This window comes from Anas acuta, chromosome 7 (assembly GCF_963932015.1).
Source record: "Anas acuta chromosome 7, bAnaAcu1.1, whole genome shotgun sequence".
In the NCBI taxonomy this organism is placed as follows: Eukaryota; Metazoa; Chordata; class Aves; order Anseriformes; family Anatidae; genus Anas; species Anas acuta.
The window spans coordinates 3,438,006-3,460,171 of record NC_088985.1 but is presented as its reverse complement, the minus strand read 5'-3'; the positions used below and the strand labels follow the sequence as shown (position 1 = coordinate 3,460,171).

General features: G+C 40.3%; 1 long non-coding RNA gene across 2 annotated transcripts in view; it reads left to right on the top strand.

Moving 5' to 3' along the window:
- LOC137859896 (uncharacterized) overlaps positions 1-21,755 on the top strand; it is an 80,891-nt gene extending 59,136 nt beyond the window's left edge. Inside the window, exons 2-3 of one of the 2 annotated variants that reach the window (XR_011098635.1) lie at positions 17,683-17,743; positions 18,195-21,755. This is a non-coding gene — a long non-coding RNA (uncharacterized lncRNA). Of the gene's footprint in view, positions 1-17,682; positions 17,744-18,175 lie in introns of both variants that reach the window. The other variant, XR_011098634.1, reaches the window with a different exon arrangement.
- The last annotated feature ends 411 nt before the right edge of the window (positions 21,756-22,166 follow it).

Sequence of the window (22,166 nt, the reverse complement as noted above, 5' to 3'; positions counted from 1 at the left end):
TAACCCTTTCAGCCTGACCCATCAGACAGTTTTCATACCTTGCGTTATGCATTTATGTGCACGTACATATTTGCATATGCAGATGCCCCTTTTTATCTACGAGAGCAATAACAGGTGCATCTACTAGGAAAGGGGACTGGTCCTCTGTCACCTGGAGTCTTTCAGTCAGGCATGGATTTCTCTAGAGAAGCTTTTTTCAACAGTGTTACAGTTCTGGTGCACAGGTGAGCGGGTGAAATTGAATAGTTTTAGGCAGGAGGTCAGACTAAATGATTACAGTGGTTTCTTTTGGAGACCATAAATTACCTCGCTCTATAAAAATTCAACCTTGTTTGGGCAGAGAATGTTTCTTGGCTTGTAAGACCTATCACAGTGTTGTTTTTCCATGGGAAAAAAAAATCTTAAAAGAATCTATAATGTATATTCGCTTCTTTAGGCACATAATTCCCTTCTACTGTATTTGCGGCGTTTCATTTTCTCTCCTGCAGTTCTAGCTTCATTTTATATTTATTACTTAGCTTCATCCCAAAGTTTCCTGCTGCAAGTAATTCTCGTAGCAGTTCCCGGAAAGTACAGCTTATTATAAAATGTTCTCTTCCTTTTCTACGCGTAGTGGCAAGGTCTATTCAAAAGCTTTGGTGTATTTTTGAGGGTTAGATTAGATTTTTTTCCTTGTATCGGTAGTTCAGTCTCCGGATGATTAGGAGCTCTTCTACCAAATTATTTGAACAGTAGCGAGGATCAGGCTCAAATCATGAGGGATCCCTCTGTAAAGTAGTGCCACCTACAAATCATCTGGTTGAGCAGCCATGTCAACTTTGGGATGTGATAAAATGTCTTCACTAGCAAGCACCAGCCTGCTGTATGAAACAGTCAACTTAATTAAGAAAAGAATAAGCAGAATATATGCACTGGGAGAAGATTATAGTTATTTTTAGCAGATTTTTCTCTGTGTGCTTTTATGTTCTAAGTCAGGTCCATGTCACTTGCTATGCTCAGTGTGCTGTAATATCCAACTGAGCAAATGAGCTCCTTGAATACTAGAAACAGCACGTAAAGACAGCAAGGTGGTACCTTACCTGCTGGCACAATCAACTCGTTGTCAAATGTCTCATTATTATTATTAGCCTTTATTAGTAATCCCAGTTCTGCCTTGACTTCAGTAAGCTGCGGAAGTCCTTGGTGATTTGCACTTTGGCAACTTTATTGCACTTCCAGGGAAGTACTTTGCTGGACATTATGGGCTCTCCAAACTCTGCTGTTAACACCTGCAGCTGGAGAAAAAGCTTCCCAACAGTACAGTATTCCCAGCTGAGGTTAAATTGGTCACATACTGTCCCTGGAAGTGCCGAGGTGCTTCTCGACAGGTGGTGTGAAGGTTGCTTCCCTTCTACTGGAAAGGAATTGTGGTTAGGGTGCCTCCTTAGTAGTACACTGGGAAAGCTAGGGAGAAGATGAAGTCTCTCACCAACTGTAGTTCTGCATCTTCATCAGCAGCTGGGGCAAAGAGGTCATTCTCCCATGGGACATCTGCTACTTTTTGCACCCAGTTTTAAAAGTGGAGCAGCTGTCTGACTCTGTTTAGTGCCAGCAGTAGGAGCTTTCTGTCACTACCTATGCTGCACAAGCTTTTGGGCTTGTTCCCTTCAGCAGATGGGTACCTACCTTATGGTGGCTGCCCACCTTCCACATGATGAGAAATGCATGTGTGCTTTCTGTCACTTGACACAGACACGAGGAACACCTTGTGCAATGGTTGAACGGTCATGCAATGGATGAACATCCAAACGTATGTTGAGTATGTACATATAGCTCTCAAGTACCCTTAAAATGCCATTAGAGCACCAGTTAGGTTGAGTTTCAGGATACCAACCTCCTTTGCATACTAAAAGAAGCAGCCAAGTGTAATTGTATAAATAAATGAAGACTCCTGGAGTGCTTAAGGACGTTGCTGTATCTGGTTATGCATGCTGAGATGGAAGACTGTGAATAGTAATGAAGGAAATGCATTCAAAAGATTTTCTGATAGTAAATGCCAAATTCTGACAGCAGACGCATGCATCTACTTCTGCCTGACATTAATGAGAGTTGCAGGCACACATCTAAGGCCAAAGTTGAGTCTATATTTCTCATCATGTTGGCTGCGTGAGCTTGTCACCATTTATTACATTAACCCTTTGGCCAGATTATTGCAAAAGTACTGCATACTCTTGATACTTGACAGCATGCAGTCTTTGAATCATATCTACAGAGTTAGCTTTTGAACTTGTAGCCTCTTTGATTTATTTGCTGCTGCCTCAGGAGTTTCTGTCTGTTTTAAAATCATGTCTGAGTTATATTACTAGTAGGAGTTATTTCATTGCTTTGCTGTTCTACGGCTCCATGTTCCCTTTCACTTCCTGCTTATCTTAATCACCCTTAACTTCACTAACATACAAGTCACCATTTTGACTTCGTTTTCATTAAACTTGTGCCTGAGTAATAAAATGAGAAAGAAGTAGAAACTTCCTTTAAGCCAGATGCTAGCCAGAGTCAGCTGTACTTGTGTTGAATGAAACTGCAACTTCATTAAATCAAAACATTCATTTACTTGCTGCCAGCTTAGACATGCTATGAAGAATATATCATCTGCTCCTTTTCAGCCACAGCCTTTGTATGGCTTATTTGCAAATGCACGTGTGATGTTAGAGAGCAAATGAGCATCAGTGAGCTCTTACCAGAAGTTTGAACTACGTCTGCTATCACCTTGTGCTCCATGATATGGTCACAAGTCAAACATCACCTGTTTTTGTCTTGGTGTGGAACAACCTGGGTGCTGCAACTGTTTCAAGCACGTGCAGATAAACAGTCAAATAAAGGTAAGAATAAGTATGGGTGAACTCATTCAGCCAGAAGAAAAAGTGAATCATCTCGTAATTGGAGTTGACGTTTTTAGTGCAGAAAAAGCAGAAAAAAAAGAAGAGCCCATGAAATACTTTGTTCTGAGTGGTGCTGAAGTTCAGAGCCCAGTGGATAAGGTGTTCTGTTTTTCGTTCCATTATCTGAATGCTGGAAACAAAGCTCAGCCCCTGTTAGAGTGCTTCTCTATACCCTATAATTGAGCAAAGCTTTAGGGTATAGTGACTCTAACTTTACGTTTTGGAACATAGAAAAGACATATTGTTGGACTGCGTTATTTCACCAAGGGAAGTTTTCAAGTACACCATAACTGTAGAACCAGATGGAATCACGGAGAAGTTTCCATACCACAGGGAAAATGTCAAGGACAAGACGTATGGAAGACTTGTGCCTTCTTTGTGCTGTGCTCCATAGGCTTCATGTACCAGAAAACCAAAACATTACTGTCAGTTGAAATCTCTGGATGACCCCACACCTCTCCTGTCATGGCTCCACTAATGAGCTGTAGGTTCTTTATACCCATCAATGATTTGAACTTAATATTTTAGCTGTGATATTTTCATAGGTGAGATCGAAGCCAAGCAGTTCTTGAAGGTACTGATGCTAAGCTGGAGGGTGCAGACTATGTCTCTCAGCTTCCTTGTGCGAGGAGAACAGAACCAGATTGCTTGTCTTTGTTGTAGCCTTTTTTTTTTTTTTTTTTTTCCTTCTTCCCCCAACAGAACTTCTTGGAAATCAGACTCTCAAAACTCCAAGGAAAAAATGAAATGATACAGAAAAGGGGAACTGGCAACAGTATTTTCCGTGTCAAAGTCATGAAATGTAAAAATTGGCCATTTGCTGTTAGGCAGAGCTAGTATCCAAGTGCATTTCCTGGTAACACGTATTATAAGAACAAGCAGGTGAGAAATTACTGAAAGGAAGGAGAAGATGGGTATGGCATTGCATTCGACTAGTCGTAATTCAGTTAGGAGGTTGTGGCCTGAGGCCAGAAGGTATATCATCAGGACATACAGTTTTCCTCTAATCCTATGTCCACAGCGAATAAGCAATTTTCTTATATCTTTGTTATCCCTGCTTTTTCTTGTTTACTTGAAAGGTAGGACTTTGTCGGAGGAAAGTGCCTCTGGGAGGACCAAACACGAGATAAATGAAATTCATAAGAAATAGAGTCATCTTTCTGCTGTCACCTCTAGATTCTGCTCAGTTTCCGTGGAAAGTTTTAGTCACTTAGAGATTCATGTAGTCAAAATTGTTCACAGGGCAGAAACAGGACAGGTGTAGAGAAGGCTAAGCAGGATATATCATGTCTTCTGTACAGGGGTGGAGGAGAAGCTAATACACCGGATTGTCACCCTGGAATGAGGTGAGTAAAAGTAAAGATTAAGTTGTTATATAACATCTTGGTGACGGAGAAAAGGTCATCAAAGGCTGTTTTCTCACCGTTTCTTGGAATTAAAGCATCAGGGCATCCTGGTAAAATTAACAGGCAGGTAGTTTAAAACAAAAGGAAACATAAGCAATTCAGATCCATGGGATATTGTAGAGGCCTAAAATATAAATATAAAACAAGTAAAATGTGTTCATGGAGAATAAGTGCAGGTGAAAGTTTTTTGGTTTTGTTTTTTTTTGAGAGTATTACAGGTGAATACTAAGCACAGTGGTGAGTACTTCTATGTCTCCAGCTTAGGAAATCCCCAAACTGCAGATTACCAGGCAGCGGAAGGGTGCTGCTGCTCAAACTGCTTTCCATCCAAGCAGACAAATGAAAAGTTGGGGGGTAAAAGAGATATGTAGAGAGGTAAGGTACTGTGGTCATGGCTCTACAGGAAACGAGCTTCGTGTACGTTTAGAGGAATGTGGACAAGACTGTAAGATTTGTTTTCACTTAGGAAACAGAAATGTGCTCAAAAAGAAGGAATTTCTCACTGAAATTGCATGAGGTTTTATTTCTGCAAATGAAACGAGATTAATTTGGGACATTTTTTCTCATGAGAAATGACTCAGTGAAGCCAATTTTCCTTTCTGTGATGTGTTGCAAGTCCAGATTAGTCCAAATAGCCATTTGGATATTACAGCTGATGTTCTGTAATACAATCCAGTCCTGCTTCTTCAGTGATTATTCTACTTGACTTTAGGATATAGCCTCTTTGGGTGTTGAGGTTTTAATGATACGCAGCTAACTAGGTGTTTGCCACTGGACTGCAGTAGTTAACGGGGCTTTTTTGGAGTTCTTGATAGCTCTCCTGTGCTATCTTACTGAAATTAAATACATGAAAATAATTATTAAAAAGAAAAAAAAAAAAAAAAAGGAAAAGAAAGTGGTTTTTAGGAAGGTAGTTTAACCTCTTGAATTCAATCATTTGAGAATGTGAATTGTCCACAGTCGGTGATGAAAAAGTTTTAAATTTCATTTAAAAGGTGTTACAAACATAATCATTTGGAGCACTATAGACACCTCTTATTCCAGTGCAATTGTTTCCTCAACATGATTACTTCTTAATCTTCAGTATGAAAGATTGTAAATTAAGAAAAAGATGATTAGGAATAAGTATGATGATTCATAATACTTCTGCTACAGTTTTACGCCTACCAAAACCAGCAGAGTATTTCTTCGATATTACCAACGCAGAGCAGAACTGTGTAGGTCAGTTAAAGGTGAACAAACTTCCCTGTGTACAGAAAGCTGAGTGTTGATTTGCTGTATGTGCAAACTTAGTATTAAGATGGCCTATATGAGATTAGACGTTTTTATATAGCAAATGCCCTCCTTCAGTTTAATATTGGTAATCTTAAGAACCTAGCAACTATTAGAATATTATAAAGAATGAAAGAATGTCCTGTTTTACGAGCTATTGGCTATTTGTTAATTGTGTAAGCCTCCGAAGAATTCAAGATGATGGATGTGAAATTTCTCAGGAGACAAAAATCTGAAAATAAGTTGTAATAGCATAATGACAGTAGCTTAATGGCAAGATTTCGCTTAGCCTTATACCAACTCTTGACTTTGTATCTGTTTTGTTTGCTTGCCAATCATTTTTGCATTTCCAGCCATGGCTACCCCATGTATTTTCATCTAGGACAACAGTGAAACTTTTTCCCTCCTTTCAGGGTGGAAGGAATCTCATTGCTTCTATTGCCAGTCATGAAAATTCAGTCCTCTCCAAAATGTTACCAAATCAAAACAGGGAGAGTGTTAATTGGGTAAAAATAAGAAATTATTTGCATTACTAGTTCAAGCTGATACCTTGCGAAGCCCAGTATGATGAGAACTGAAATTCTGTGTCCTTTGTCTGAACAACTTCTCTTTGCTATGTAGTAAATCTTACTGTGCATGGTTAACCTTAAGAAACTGCAGTAAATTCAGTCTGATCTGGGAAGAAGCTTCTCTTTGCTATTTCTTTGATACCAATCTGTTTCAGGTACAGCAACTGTACAGATGCAGGGTGTAAGTTAATGCCATTGATCTGACAGAAGGATAAATAACCCATCAAAAAATCCTCCCCACCACCTTTGATCAGTGCTCTGATCTGATATTCAGCTTCTGCCTAGCCATTTGAGCTGATGGAAGGAAGTTTGGGGTATGGAGAGGGAACGTGGTCATCCATTTTTTCTTGCCAGACAACAGTAGTGATGGCAGAATTGTACCTTTGTACAACTGGAGTTTGTGAAATCATCAGATAGAAGACATAAATGTTTGCTACTACTGCCTTTATGATGCACTTAATTTCATTAATCATGAGATGTCTGCAATGTAGACATAAGCATCTGTTCCCTGAGCTCCAGTGTTGCTGGAGAGAACTGTGTATGTCTGTAATGAAACTCAGCTCTTCCTAGGCAAGATACCCAGAATACTTATGTTAATTAATGATAATGGTGTCCAGATAATGAATGCCTAGTGTTTGGTAGCATAGGCCTCATATCAGAACCTTTCAAATGTTTTAAATTCTGGCAATAATATTAAATATTTCTATTTGATTTTCAACTTTTGTTCAGTGCAAAGTAAAAGCAAGGTGAAGTGCCTCAGCTTCTCAGAGAGCACAGAGAAAATAAGATAGAAATGAAAGATGTGAACAGTGTAATCAAAGCTAAACACTCCAAAACAGTATTTTTTTTATCAAATTGAATAACATTTCACTGTTTTTGTTTGCAAGAAGGTGCACATTTTTAATGAATGTTCTTCTAAAACTGTCCATGCTGGTGACATGTTTTTCTCTTTTCAACCCGCTCCAGAGATAGCAAAGATTACATTCTTTTTTCTTCTCCTTCTTTCTGATGAGATATAAATTAATAAAGTCTAGGCACACTGTCACAGTTTCAGTACAGTTTAGCTAATATATTCAGATTCTCAATTGCTATTTAATTTTGTGCTTAAGAGTAGGTAGCTTTTGAAAATTCAAATGAAATGGCCCAAAGAGAAGCATATGTTAAGTGTGTGTGATATATTCTGCAGCTTTGATGTCATAGGTTGGCATGAAATACAAAGTTTACTTACTAGGCTTCTGTATTATGTTGACTTTATACTAGCAGGAATGTCTTTTCTCCATTTCAGTGTTACTGTAGTGGAAAAAGTATTCAGTGACTATAGTCAATCCACATCTGGACCAGTTTTATTTAGAGTTAAGAACAAATTATTATTTTGTCTCCCTTCTGTGGCAAGAACACATGCACACTGGTTTGAGTATTACTGGACGTATTGGCAAGGTGATCTTTAAAGGTATGTGTCTGGGTATATTTTGTATAAGGCATGCCAAGTTTTCTTTCTAGAAATGCACAACTAAGAGTGAATCAGCTCATAGGAAAACACGAGATTCCACAGTTCCCGTAATGGTATAAAGTACGTTTGGACATTTTTGAAATACTGTATGGCAGACACTGCAGGTTTTTATACATATTTTAATTGTGTTGTTGATGCCCCCCACTCCAAGTCGTTTATCACTTTCAATTATTTAATAGATAATCCCAAGTGTAGTTTAAATAACTGCCTTGTGACTGATGAGAGCTCGCAGTGAGACAGCCAATACAGTGATTTGTATTGACTGGCCTGCATTGTTTAAAGCAAGAGTACTTGAACTAAGAGGGATTGCTGTAGTAGGAAGAATTCTCAAGAGTACATAGAAAGTAAAGTATACTGACTTTGAATGTGGTACATAGCATTTTCCGTGTTGGAACTGAAGCATCTGTTGTGTGAATTAATGATTCTGATGTTCTGAACTTTTATAAAACAGTAGACAAAATGTTGTATTTGGGGGTTTAAAAGAACTTTTTTTTTTAATGGAATATCTTGGTTTAATTTCTAAATCAGTTGTTTTGTTTTTTTTTTTTTATGGGTTATATTATCCCTGGTACATGGTTACAGTTAATATGTTGTAAAAGTGTACATTTCAGTAGGAATGTGTATATTCAATAGCGAGAGGTTACCTGAGGGTACTGGTCTTGCTCTCCTTCCTCATACTGGGGTAGATTGAGTCTCTTAGCGTAGCCTTTCCACTCATTTTTTCATTTTGTGCTTATCAGAGTGCAACAGTTCTCCCGTAGTTTCTTCATTCCCCAAGTGTCCTCTGTGGCAAAGTTTTTCCAGCAGGATTTAGAAACTGGTAACAGAGCCTTCTTCATGCTTCATGGTGTCCCACTCCTTTTAATGTGAAGGTCAGTGCAGAGCACCTTGGTTTTTCTCTTTCAAACCAAGCCAACAAGCAAACATCTCTAAAAAGAGGAGCCAGGCAGTGGTGTTGGCTTCTTCTCCTTTACCTGCTCCAGCTGGTTGGAAAAAAGAAAAGCTGCACGCTGCAGACTTCTGGTCCTGCAGCTCTGTATTTTGTTGTGGGGTGGTTTTCTGTTAATCTGCTCTGCCAGCCACGATAACCCTAGGATGATTTATTTTGTTCCGGTGTTTGCTGATATTTTCCAGAAGCAAAGGTCTGTTCCCTGAGGCTCCCTGTGGCCTAGAGGGCCAATATGTCTTTTCAGAAGACAAAATACAAACTGTTTCACTGAAAGAAAAACAAAAGCATTAAAATAGTCTCTATACTGTCCTTCCAGTCCCATCCACCATGTCACATCCTTACCTTCTCTTTAAGGCACTTTTGCACAGCAGGCAGCCACGTGAACATTTCTCACATCCCTAGGTTGCTTCATTGTCATGTTCTGAATCTGCTTTTAGTTGTGTTGGGGGGAAAAAAAAATAAAAAAAAAAATGTTACCCTTGGCTTCCAGCTTAAAGCTGGCAAAATATGAGTTTCAGTTTTTCCTCATGAGCCTAATACAACAAGCTTAACAGGTGACACAGCAACTGCTTTGTATGCATAAGCCTAGAGGGTCTTGTTCACTGCAGCTGAAATTTCTGGTGAACAGATCTCTACAACACGAATTATAATGTCACAGCAGCTTTACATTGAATGGTTTAATTTCATGCCAGCTTTAGATAGGATTTCTGCTTTTGTTTTCTTCTTGTGGTTATTCAATAGCAGCTTGTTAAAAGTCAGCCGTCAGGTATGTGCCTGTTGCGACGCAGAAGCAGAAGGCAATCCAGTAATGCTGCGGCGATGAGAAGGTTATCTTAATCTAAATGATATAATAAATAGCACAGTATTTGATGGGGATTCAAGCTATCTTTTTATATTCATATCCTGCCAACTAGTGCTCTTTGCTGTGATGGGAATTTATACATGAGAAGAAACTTGGAACCAGTAAATAGTATTTAACTATTAATGGGAATCCTTTCCAGAATTGCACTTGCTGAGGTGAAAAGATTGTCGCTGTTTCCTGTCCTTTGTCAATGGTAATAATCTTGCAAGAGAAGTCAACATGGAAGAGTCCATCAAACAAAAGCAGTTTAACTGATGCTTCGATAATGTCCTATAAGAATGCATGTTCTCTTCATCCCCTCAGTCTTCACTGTGTGGTTATAATTTTCAGGAATGTTTAATTAAAAGTAAAAAAGATACTTTACAGAAAGTCTACACGTTTACCTAGAAATCTCTGATTTTACTACCAGGTGTGTGAATAGGTGAGTATTTACATATGTGATTTGTCCACAAAGGAATCCTCCACATCATTGTTATTCGTGGGGAGTGTAACCTTATTTATTTTCTGAAGATGGGCACAAAAAAAAAAAATTAGCTCCTTTCTTTGAATATTCCTACAGACACCTTAGAGAAATAGGAGTCTGTATCTTTCGGCTCAGTAATGTCCTTCAGTAATCGTTCAGGTACTGTAGAGACCGTAGGGCGCAAAACCATCACTAATCAGCAGGTCAGCCACATCTCCAAATCCAATTTTAGATTCCGAATCTCTGTGTGGATTATTAGAGCAGGGCAATGCAGGGGGCTTACTACAGGCTCACTTCTCTTGCCCTGCGTTGACACAGCACACCTCCTGCAGAGAATTAGCCGGTCAGTTCAGGAGTGTTCTGCAATCTTGTTGTAAAGTGAATTAAGCTCTCTTTTGCTATGAGTTAGCATGGAACAAAGCATACGTGAATGCTTCTCAGATCCTCTGTAACTTGGCTGCCCTCCAGCAGCTGGCCCCTTGTGTGGTGTCTTGCACAGTAGCCGTCCGTGCCTGTGTTGACAGAAGTCATTTTTTGCAGAAAATAAGAAGGGCAGCTGCACCTGTATGCACTCCTGGCACGCCACGGTTCCCCCTGCAGCTGTTTGATACCCGTGCTTTGTGCGCCCGCCTGGTGACCCAGTCTAGAGTCACTCAGTACCTAGAGGAAGGAGAAAATGTGGACATGGTCACACAAGAGTCTGGTGTTTATGTATGTATCAGCAAAAGCAGGGTGATCAGAAAAAATAAGGAAAGAAATAAGGCCTGCCCTGACCCACCGTTTGAACCATTGTAGGGAAGAAAAGTTTGTCCTTAAGATCTCTTCCCTTCCAACTTAAAAGTCTGAGTAACTCCTAAAACAAGGAGAGCATCAGGAGTTCTGGCAGGCCAGTAATTCCTCGTGTAGTGTGCACTTCCACAACACCAACTCGGGGCAAGGAGGGACTGAGCCACCTCTCCTGCCAGCTGCGGGACAGGGGCTGAGGGGCTGCCCTAAGGAGGGCATGTGGGGCTGGAGAGGGAGGCCCGAGGGATGGCGGCTGCAAAGAGGGGAGTAGTTGAAGCTGGCTGTGTGTGCGGCTTCCAAAGTGAGAAGGAGTTGCCTGCCCCTCAACTGCCTAATGCTCAGGGAGCCTGGCACACATCTGTGTGTGATCTGCTGGAAGCAGACTGGTTAATGAGGGCAGGTTAATGAAGGGAGAAAGCTCAAGAGCCAAGAGGGCCCTAGGCCTGCCATGGCGTCCTTCAGATCCTTCAGGCCTGGTCACCCTGGAACTCGCTGCGGACATCTGCAGTTCCTATTCATTTGTTACAGTGCCAACAGAAAATAAATTAAAATTCCCTGTGTTATAACAAGCTCTGGGAAATTACCTAAAACACAATGCAGTGGTTATTAACCTATTGGGCAGCCCTGCCAAGGCGTTTCAGAGATCAGACCTGACATGCTTTTTACTCTGTCTCAAAGTTTGTAGGGCCAGGACATTCCAAAGAGGCTTTCCCAAGTCTTGCATTGATGCTTGTGGTTGATAGAAAATGCATTTGTAAAGCTTTACCGGGTGCTCGTGCTGGAGGCTTGGACCGTGTACTTTGCCTAGTATGAGTTACCATTTGGGAAACGGGTGCTTTAGAGTTTATCTGGTGTTTACTCCTGGCAACTTTCATCATGTGAGACATAGTGTGTTGGATTGGGTTTGTTTCTCCTGCACATTACCAGTACTGGTATTTTCACTCAGATTAGCTCTAACTGGATGGAGTAGTGAACAGTGGGGTTGCTCATTAGCAGTATACTGGGGGAGATTTAGTGGAATAAGTTGTGTGACTCTGTGATTAAATTATTCTCCATGACTGAATTTCTTCTTCTTAAATGTTTCAGTTTATTTATATAACCTTTGTTGTAATTGTTATGTCTTTGGAAGCAGTCCCTTCAAATACCTGCTACCCTTCCTACTCTACATCACGATTTTGAGGTTAAAAGTCCATTAACTGGTGTAAGACAGTAAGTACAGACAATGGGGATCACAAATAATTATTTTTATGTTCTCTCTTTCATAATATGTCCCTGCACATTCATTTGATTTCTGAATTTTCAGTGTAAGTCATGTCAGCAGACACCCAAGTGCTGCTGTTTGTACTTTGCTTTTAATCTGATAATAGGGCACTTTAGGCATTAGGAAATTGAAATGATCTTCTTTCACTGCGCTCGAAGCTAAACTAAAACACACCAAGCCTTAAGCTAAGGGTATGTGGGAAGTTGACCTTTAAAGCTCAAACTGCAGTGAAACCCCATTTCTAAATAGGTCTTAGAGTAGATGGGAAGAGATCACAGAACCCCAGTTGACACCAATAATTTTCCTTCACCTTCTGCACAGCAGAGGACTTTTTCCCAGCCCAAGGACCTCACATTTTCTTTTGAAGTGATGCAATCGGTGTTTGCAGTTTTCCTTCCTCCCTGCACTGAGGGTCAGACCAGGAAGAACAGCGAGCGTGATCTGTCAGGCACATGCCCTCTAAGGTCTGGGAACAGGGGAGCTTCTCTGGTGGGTAGTTGTACTGTTTTCAGAAAAATTCTTCAAGTTTTCTTATTTATTTATATATCTATATATATCTATATCTATCTATCTATATATATGCAAGAAAGGCCTATATCCAAAATAGCCTCATTCCTGCAGGTAGCTTTAGTTTCAGCAGATTAGTACTTCAATGAAAAAATGTTTAATTGAAGTTTTCTTCCGAACCTTCAGTGTACTTGCATCTCAGCTGGTGAGATTAATGGTCAACGAGAAAGTCCTTTAGAGGCTGAACTGCTGGGAACTGCCTGGTTTCTGTTAGGAAATCCGATGCCAAGGGCTGGCTGTACCAGAAGGTGAAAGGTCTGGCTTTGGATACGTGAGTATCCAATATTGGAAGTCCTTTGCAGCAGGTTTGCTGCCTCTTCCTGAGGGTGATGTGTCTGTGTTTTAGCAGAGAAAGCATCAGCTGGGATGCAGAGCTTCACTGACCACAGAGGTGGCATCACTGTACTCCTGTCAAATAAATGTCACCGAGAAAACCACTGACCCAGACTGAGTAGTCTGAATAGGACGTTCAGTGCTGTTAACAATATTCCAAAGAGCTTTGCTCTTTCAGCTCCTGCGAAATGCTAGAGGTAATGTGATGGGCATTTGGAAGCTTATAGCTAAAACTTATTTGAGAGTTGAAATTTGGGCCACTTTTCTTCCCCATGCTGGAGAGCATGTAATCTACTATCGGATTTAGGAATTACAAGGGTTGGACTACAGTCTGAAAAATAAGGTGAATTTGCAGGAATGTAATTCATTTGCATCTGCTGCTTGTCTTCCTTCTTCTTGAGTTAAATGCCTGTCAGAAGCAGGCAGTGTTGTCCAGTTACTGACAGTTGTTGCAAGAGGTAAGGAACGAGAGTTCTTGAGGGTTGTTAAATACTGTATGGCAATGTTTATTAAGGTATACAGGGTATATAGCTACATAAATCCCATTGAATTAAAATCTGAGGTACACTGATGATCTTCAGTCCACTAACTCATCCTTTTGGATTTTGTCAGACATTGCTATCAGGAAATTATTTAGCACAGGTGTTTGTGTAATAGTCCTCTGCTTAAACAACACGTAACAGCTACCCAGAGTGGCTGAGATTAAAGAAGGCAAATCGGGATAAATTTGTCAGGTAGCTGTTTGTCCAAAGGTGAGAAAATGAAACAAATGAAACATGAATTTCTCAAATTCAAGCAAGTATTTCATTTAGACTAATGAATGGTACCTTGGGACTGAGTGAGCCCAGCTTTTCCAAGATTCCCAAACTGAGCCGTGTTGATTGTCATATATTTCATGTTACTTTGATTTATTTAATTTTAATTCTGAATCCTTTGCAGGCTAGATAGATCAAAGTGAAGAGAATATTCCTGGGTATGTTTTGTTGGCAGAAACACAGGTGGGAGAACCTCAAATCCTACAGTATCTTGTGTCTTTATCCAGGGGGTCAGTGAGCCTACTTAATCAATGCATAGTTGACAAGTTTCGTCTTGAAGATGATGCAAAGATCAAAGATCAATAATTGGCTGACTTACCTAAGTGGGATGCCCAGGCGATGTGACTGTAGGTGTTCAGTGATGTTTTCAGAAACATCGTTAAGTTTTTGTTTAAGGATTTGCAAAGATCCTGCATGTGCATGGTCATTTCTCCAACTATTGAAAGCTTCTATAAGCATAGCAATGCTGTATTGAAGATTGTTTTTAAATTAATAACTTCTGAATCATGTGAACGGAGAGGGAGTGATCAGTGACAACTTACTTGCTATGCCGTAAATGATTTTGTAGCCCACTATCATCTCCCACCTCAGTTCATTGTGTCCCTGGCAGAAGGTTGCTAATCTAATCCTTCTAGGGTCGGAAACAGTTTCCTATCTCTGATTGCTCTAGTCAGGCTTTTCTGTGTTTTACCACATCCCTCAAGGTAAGAGGAACAGAAACATATGTAGAGACCTTATGATTTCATTTTAGCCCTTCCTTTCTTTCCTAGTGGTTCTAAAAATTAAATCACTGTGTGTTTTTGACTCCTATGGAATGTAGGTGTGACTGTTCCCTACAGGTCTGTCATAAACTTAAGAGCTAATTTCTCTTGCTTTGAAGAATTTATTTTCAAAATAAATTTCTAACCTGTCTTGTTTATGTGTTTTACTTTTGGGTTTTGCTTTTAAACATGTAAATAGAATGGAACATGAGATGCTGCTGCATCGTTTTGTGCATGTAGATGGTACCTGCAGATATCTATAGGGATTTTCAGGAATAGTTTAGGAGAGACCATTTGCAAGAACACCTTAGAGCAAAATTTTCAATCTTTCAAACCAACATATCACAAATGGGAATAAGAACACAGAAATCTATTATAGAAATGTGTGCAATTTTGATGTGCTGTCATTTTAAAGTAAAACATTATTGTTTGTTTTCAAAAAAAAACAACACCCAACACCCCAAACCTACAGGCATATTTCTTTAGATCCATTAATATCTGTCTGTATTTTCTGTCGTGTTAGAAATATGATCATTTAGCTTCCACTATATTATTGAACATTTCTGGACATATTTCTTTTCTGAATTGATACCGTTCTTTTTTTATCTCTCCACATTCAATCTAAGCATGGATTTTATAAATCTTGCATTTACAAATATTAGTATCCAATAATCTTTTATCCTGTTTTTATTTTTTTGAATTATGCAAAACATTTTAATTACATATCAGTTTATTTCTAATATAATCTAATTTTTATTTTCTATTTTATTACCTGTATTTCTATTAATTGCCTTTTTTCTTACTTTCTTTTTGATTTCAAATGTTGCTTTCAGTTGTAGTAATCTGATAAATGGTGCCATAGTCAGTAACATACACGTGTGCCATCCTACACAAAGCTAACCAGTAGGATCCCACTGCAGTAACAGGTTGCCTCCTTGCTCCCTTGATCTGTAAAGGGTCTTACTGGTTCTATACTGGTTCTACTCATGACTCCAAATTTGTAAGGGAAACTTCAGGATCTCGTCAAAGCCAGGGGGCTGGAAGAAGGAAGAACAAAACAAAAACCAGGTGGAGTTAAATGCTGGAGGAAACGAATGCTGATTTCTGGCAACAAAATGTCAGCAAACAGATTTCTATAAATTATTTCCAAAAGACGAGCTGAGCAAAATAAAACTGCTTGGTAGCAGACCATGGTACAGACAACCTAGAGGTAATTGGATACATTTCCTGTTAGGAAATGTAAATTGGGTTTTGCTATATGAAATAATCTAGCCAGTGATTTTTTGGTTTTGTTTTTTTTTTTTTTTCCTTTGCTTTGCTAACAATAGAGCTGGACCAGTGGGAACTCAGCAAAAGAACAGAACAGCAGAGAACAGCATTGCCCACAGCTTAAAATCTGTTCAAGAGAAGTAATGTCCAAATAAAAACAATAACAAAACTTTCTATTGCTTAGTTCCACCAGGGATAATTAGCTGCACTGGGTAATAAAGTTTTGGAAAGCCAGTGTTAGCCAATAGCCAACACTTGACAGATGGCAGCATGTCTGGGGAATATGACAATGGCTGCTCTTCCTTTCTGTAGGGTAGAAGTCAATGAAGATGAGGTGTATGGTGAGCAAGTACATCGATTATTTGCTACTTACTCTTGTAGGATCTTGGAACTATTTGATCTCTGAGGAGAAAAGCATTGACAAATGGAGGTTGTCTGGAGAGCTGCAATTTTCTTGTTTAAAGCTCACCTCAGTAAACGTACTCTTGGACAGCAGTGAAGTTTAATGTTAGGTTTCCTACAGAACGGATTTTCTAGCCCCAACGTGTGCTGGCAGTCTGTAGGTAGGTACATGTAGCAGGGCTTAAGTCTTTTTGTGTGTCAGTGTACAGCAAAACTGTAAGAAAATAAAAGCAGGCTAAAATTTCTGTTAGTTGCACTTTATAATTAACACGTGTTTTCAGAATCAATGTGTTTTGAAAAAATCTCACTACTTTCCAGACATAACTCCTGGTAATCTATTTTTGTAAGAACACGTACTTCAGATGTTCCTCCAAACACAGTGTGCCGCCACAGTGATTAATTAAGCTCATAAAAATCAAAGCCACCAGCATTTCAGTCTGAGAGCAAAACTTCTGTCCAAAGATAGGTCTGTCTGTTTGTAGTGGGGTGAAGTATTGTGCCAGTTGCTTGGTTATGTAAAACTGTACCTTGTGTTTGTGCACTGCATCTGTTCACTTCATGAAGGTAAGTTGTAGAGAAGTGGGTAGATTTTTCTTAACATGTACAGCCCCCATAGCACGAGCTCTGCCTGAGTACAAGGCATGTCTGGCTACACTGTGCCCCTCCTTTTTGTTGTTTTGCCACTTCTCCAGCCTTTTAAACTCCTTGAGCTGGGGGTTGTTTCTGTATTTAGAGAGAAGAGCATAAGGTGCTGTTGTGACTCATGCTGTAGTTTAAAATAAATGTTTGGTTTTTTTGGAATGCACAGTGGCAGATATCAGTCACTGTAGTCCAGGATCTTCTCTGTGACTGTAAGAAATTGTCTGTTTTTTTTGTTTGTTTGTTTTTAAATAATGAGTAAAATAATGTTGGCTTTTTTTGATCACATGAACAAAATCCACATTCAGTTATGCAGCAATGCAAATTTGAATGAAATTTTTGTAGCCTTGTTGGTCTGTTGCTGTATATCCTTTGCCGTTGTTTTTATTTAGAATAGCACAATAAGGAAACATCTCGGTGCTTTAACTCCACTGTGTTTTATACTCACTTATAACTTCTGGTAAAATGAGTCATGAACTCTGTAGTTGTTTTCTTTTTCTTTTTTTTTATCAGCTGCAAGTGGTGTTACATCTTAATCTCATCAGTTGCAGCACTGCTTTTGTTTGAAGGCTAGAAACGCCTAATCACCTCTGCTAACTCACTGTTTAAATTAAAAACTTCAAAGTGAAACAAGTGCACTCATGTGGAAGGCTTCTCAATATCTTCAGCATTTTGGTTACCCTTCTGTGGGCCTCTGCTGTTCCTGTTACCTACCTTTCTTCTCAGATGGTCTCGGAAAGCGCTGGTCTGGATAGGTTGTCAGCTTCTGTAATAGCATAATATTTTCAGTGACACCTGCAGAGAACTCCATTTCTTTCCTAGCTATATATTTTTTTTCCCATTTGAAATGTCCTCTAGAGACGGTACCTTAAGATTATTTTTCCTCCTGTTTACCTCCAGGGAACACGGAAAGCCAGGTTGAGCCTCCTGGCCTCCGCAGCAGTGCAGGGGATGTCAGCAGGTAGGAAGGACAGGTTGTTGGAGGGCAGGCTGTCGTGGCCCTGCAGCCACAGGGCTGGCAGCAGAGACCTTCTGCAGGCCATCAGCAGCTCCCTGCTGTTCATAGAGCCCCTTAGGCGAGAGATGGGCACCTGGGGGGAAATGTGCCCATCGCCGTGTGCCTTGGGATGCAGCACTGGGGATCAGAGGGGCAGGGAGCACATTCAGCACTCAATCTGGATCTGCCTACTCAGCAGCACTGTAAATGACAGGCTTGTGACAGCTTTGGTTTATAAATATCTGATATATATGGGCATAGGTTGCCTTTATAGGCAGTGAAGGATGCATTGGTACAAGCTAGCAGCTAAACACCTGGGAATATTTGGTGTACACTGCATGGTGCATTGTATTGAAAGCTGCAGCAGCGTTCTTCTCTACGTGTTTAGTCTCCCAGCTCTTGTTTTTTTCCAAAGGCAGATCATAAAACTGGTGGCAGCTGCTCACATCACTCCATGTTCCGCGTAACAGGGAATGATATGAGTGAGAAGACTTCCATCTTGAGGCAGCGGGGGCTTTTCCAACAAAGCTGAAGGGTAAAGGTTGCCCAGCTTTTCTGAGGGCTTCTGATAGCTCTGTGGTCCTGAAAGCGGGATGCTGATGTGGAAAGAGTGGCAGGAACTACATGGACTCATATGGATTTGTGTACGTGCCACAGTTGTTTTGGCTGGATATGTGATCATAGATGTCAGTGCAGTTATCAGTGAAAGCAAAGCAGTGATGCTGCTCTTGGGGATGGGGACTGGCCATTTGAGTAGTTTTGGAAGACCTCTGAGCAAGCTGGTTGCTATGCAGGGGAGCAACAAGGTCAGAACAAGAGTGGCTTTTTGCCTTCCCCGTAGTGCCCATCCTCATGCTAAATGTCTTCAGGTCATCAGGAAAAAGGAATGTTTTGATGAGGCTGTGAATGGGCTGGAAGTAAGATTGGTGGAGAAGGTGCCACATCTACCCTCAATTTCTCTTTGGTTCTCCTTGGTAATGTCCTTCTACCCAAAGTGCCAGCATGCATACACCACGCAGTAACTGTGGGAGTTACGTGTGCTCACATCTTGCTTGTATTTCCAGACACAGGAACTTTAGGTGGCAGCACAGAAGGCCAGTGACAAAGTTTTTCTTTTGTTGCTGAGTCAGCCCGGAGGTCCCTCAGAGCAAAATTATATAGGTCTGCTAAATGAGATCTCACGGTGAGAATACAGTAACAGCATTACAGCTTTCAAATCTTTCTCATTGAAAGCCTGAACTCTGTATATCCACGGGGCAGATCATATTGCTTTCACACTACCAAGCTTTCAGGACCCATTCTAAAATCTGCTTGAAACAGGGCCAGGACAACATCGTCTCTACGTCTTCTCAAAGGGAAGGAGGGAAGGGCTGAAGTGGCATAAAGGCACTGTGAGAAACAAAATTAGGACCGGCAGACAGTGTAGGTGGGGGCTCATTTATGCATCTCTCCATGATAAAGAGTCAGCCCCAGTGCTCACTGAGAGCTGAAGCTTGTCTTTTCGAGCAGCAGCCCCTGCAGAGGTTGTAGGCTTCTCAGCTGTGAGCACTCATCGTGCTCCGAGATGCACCTCCTTGCTTCAAAAGCCATGTCTGGAGCACCAGCACCATGGCTGGCTAATTGCAAATAAATGTCAGGAAGGCTGCAGTGGTTGCAGAGCAATCGCTTTTTGCTCCTTACAGCCTTCGTGTGTGGTATCGCTGGAGGGCAGGAGCTTTAGCAGCATGGGCAGGAACCCCTCCTGTCAGCCCCTCCTGTCTGTTTGGGTCCCAGCCGAAATCTGAGAGAATCAGTGCAGCCTGACAACAGGGAAATTTTTTTCCTCATCTTGAAATTGAGATCCTAATGTGTCCCTTAACAACAGATGTAGACTCACATAATTTAAAAAGGGGAATTAGTAGCTGTGTATCCTCTGCCAATCCATTTCAGTTCGTTGTTATATGGAGAGAGATTTCATCCTGCTCACTGCCACAGTAATGTAAAAACCGGTGGCTCAGGAAGCAGTGTTTTTCCCAGTATTTTTTTTTTTATAAATTCTGTGTTCAAATGAATTGTTGTTACAGGCAACGTTCAGCAAATAAACAGAAGCACTGAGCTCAAACAAGGAGCATCACCTTATTCCAGGCCTCTGACACAGCCACTCAGTGAGCACGGGGCTTTGTTTCTGTGCATCAGCGCTGACCAGCTCACTTGATTTAGGGTGTGTTTTGCAAGATTAGACTGTTTATAAAGTTATAAATTAGACTGTATTGCACAATACATTGTTTTTCTTACCATGATCTTGATAGTGAGAAGTGTGAACAACGCAACTTATTAGACTTGGGTAGGCTCTTGTGCACATATTGCTCGTGGTGTTTCCTCAAAAGGAGGAAAAGAACTGGAACTAGTGTTCGAAGGTTGGGTTTGACTCCAAATTGGTCTGTGTAGTTGATCCTCAGGACGCCTGTCTTTTTCCTTTTCCCACTTGGGGCAGGCAACTCTTATGTCTGTTGTGCCATGTATTCAGCTGGTATTTATGGCATTCAGGTTTCTTCATCCAGTGGGGAAAAATGAGGAGGTGAGCAGGAAGGAGAGACAGTAAGGAGACGTATCTTCAGTCCTCCTGAAGTACCAGATTAAAAGAGAAAGTTTTACTTAGGAATTACTTCTGTCAAGTTCTAGAAATCCTGGTACTTCCAGGAAAGGAGGTAACGTTCAACATTGCACTACTAATACCCTATGGATTAGACAGCAAGTAGAAGAGAACTGCGCTGTCACTGTAGATAAAAACAAATATTTCAAAATAAGAGCAATACAGATAATCAGAGAGAAAATTTTAAAGTCAGGTCCACCATTTACCACAGAGAAGCATCTCTTTTCTTAAACCACTGTGCTTATTTTGAAACAATTGCCCATAAGCATTACCATCACTATAGCTGTGCTGTCTTTATAATGTTGATTTTTTCCCAGCATGTTTTGGTAGCTCAGCCTCTTAATTTAATAGACTCAAAAAGCTCTTTCCCTGAAGTAAACGTTGTGTTTACTGCAGTCTTTTTATGCTTCAGATTGGATTAGCTCTTCCTGTTCCATCCCCTATGCTCCCCGTCCTTTCCCAGCTTGCTTCATTTTACTCTGTAGGGAATAAAGTGTTGTTGTGATTGGGCCCATTCAGGGGTTCTTAAGACATGTTAAAATAAGTTTTAAGTTGTGTCAAATAGAAAGTTCATGTAAAAATTTTCAGCTTGAGTGCATTTTGCTAGTGCTTTTCTGTCTTTCTAAAATGGTTTATATACATTAAATTTATGAGAGGTTTAAAGCTTAAAATGTCTTAATATAAGCTAGAGATGTGAGAGCTTAGAGAAAATCCTCTCCAAGTTTATGAGCACAGAAAGAAGTTAATTAAAGACGAGCAAGAAAATGCAAATGCTAGGAAAAAAAGGCACATTAGGAAAGAAAACAAATTCAGAATCAGGCTGTAACTGTAAGTCTCCCTGAATGATGTTGGGACAGATCCAAGTAAAGGCTTTTACCTTACACTTCTAAGTGAATATTTGTTAATTTTATGATTAAAGAAATAACATGCCATTGTGGCATATCACCACCCTTCTTCGCCATAATCACCCCTTTAATTTTAGCCTTGCTCAAAAGATTTTAATGTACATCCAGTACACGATGCTGTAAATGGTAGTGGAAAAGTGAAAAGGCACGGGGATTTTGATCAAGCCAGAAGTATTCAAGCAGACCTACTGCGGTGTTGCTTTATTTCTGTGTACCTATGGCAGTTGTCTCCTTGTGCTCCTCTATGTCACTCTTGATGACCTCAGAAAAGGAGGTACTCTTATTTCTTAGAAAAGATGGGTACAAATGTATAAAGCTTTATGTGGTATATTCCCAGTGAGTTGTATCCAATTCTCTCTATTTATGTAATTTAATGTAATTTGTATATGAACAAACCTGGAAGTTGTAACAGTAAATGTAAATATTCATTTCTAATGTTTCTGTTTAATCACTTCAGTGAAGTTGTTATTGCTAATTAAGCATTTCTAGTTGAATAAGGAGTCATACGAGTCCAGTCAATGTGCCAAATTGGAGCCTAGGCAGTCTGTGGAGTCTGGTTGCTCAACTGAGTAGGGAGGATGAAGTTTACGATGTTCCCATGGGCTGTGAGCTGTGTTGAACATGGGTGCTGGAACAGCGCTGACTTCTTAAACTCATCACAGAAAATCAAAATGAGAACAAGGCATCTGTCACGGAGTTAAGTATGCATGTGTTGATGTCATAATTTAGTACCTATGAAATTGCATACTGCCATTTAATAACTGCTAATCTTCGTGACGGATCTCCAGAGAAGTCTTTTACAGCTGATGCAGAGAACCTGCACACCAAGAAGCTTCACAGCTCTTCTTGT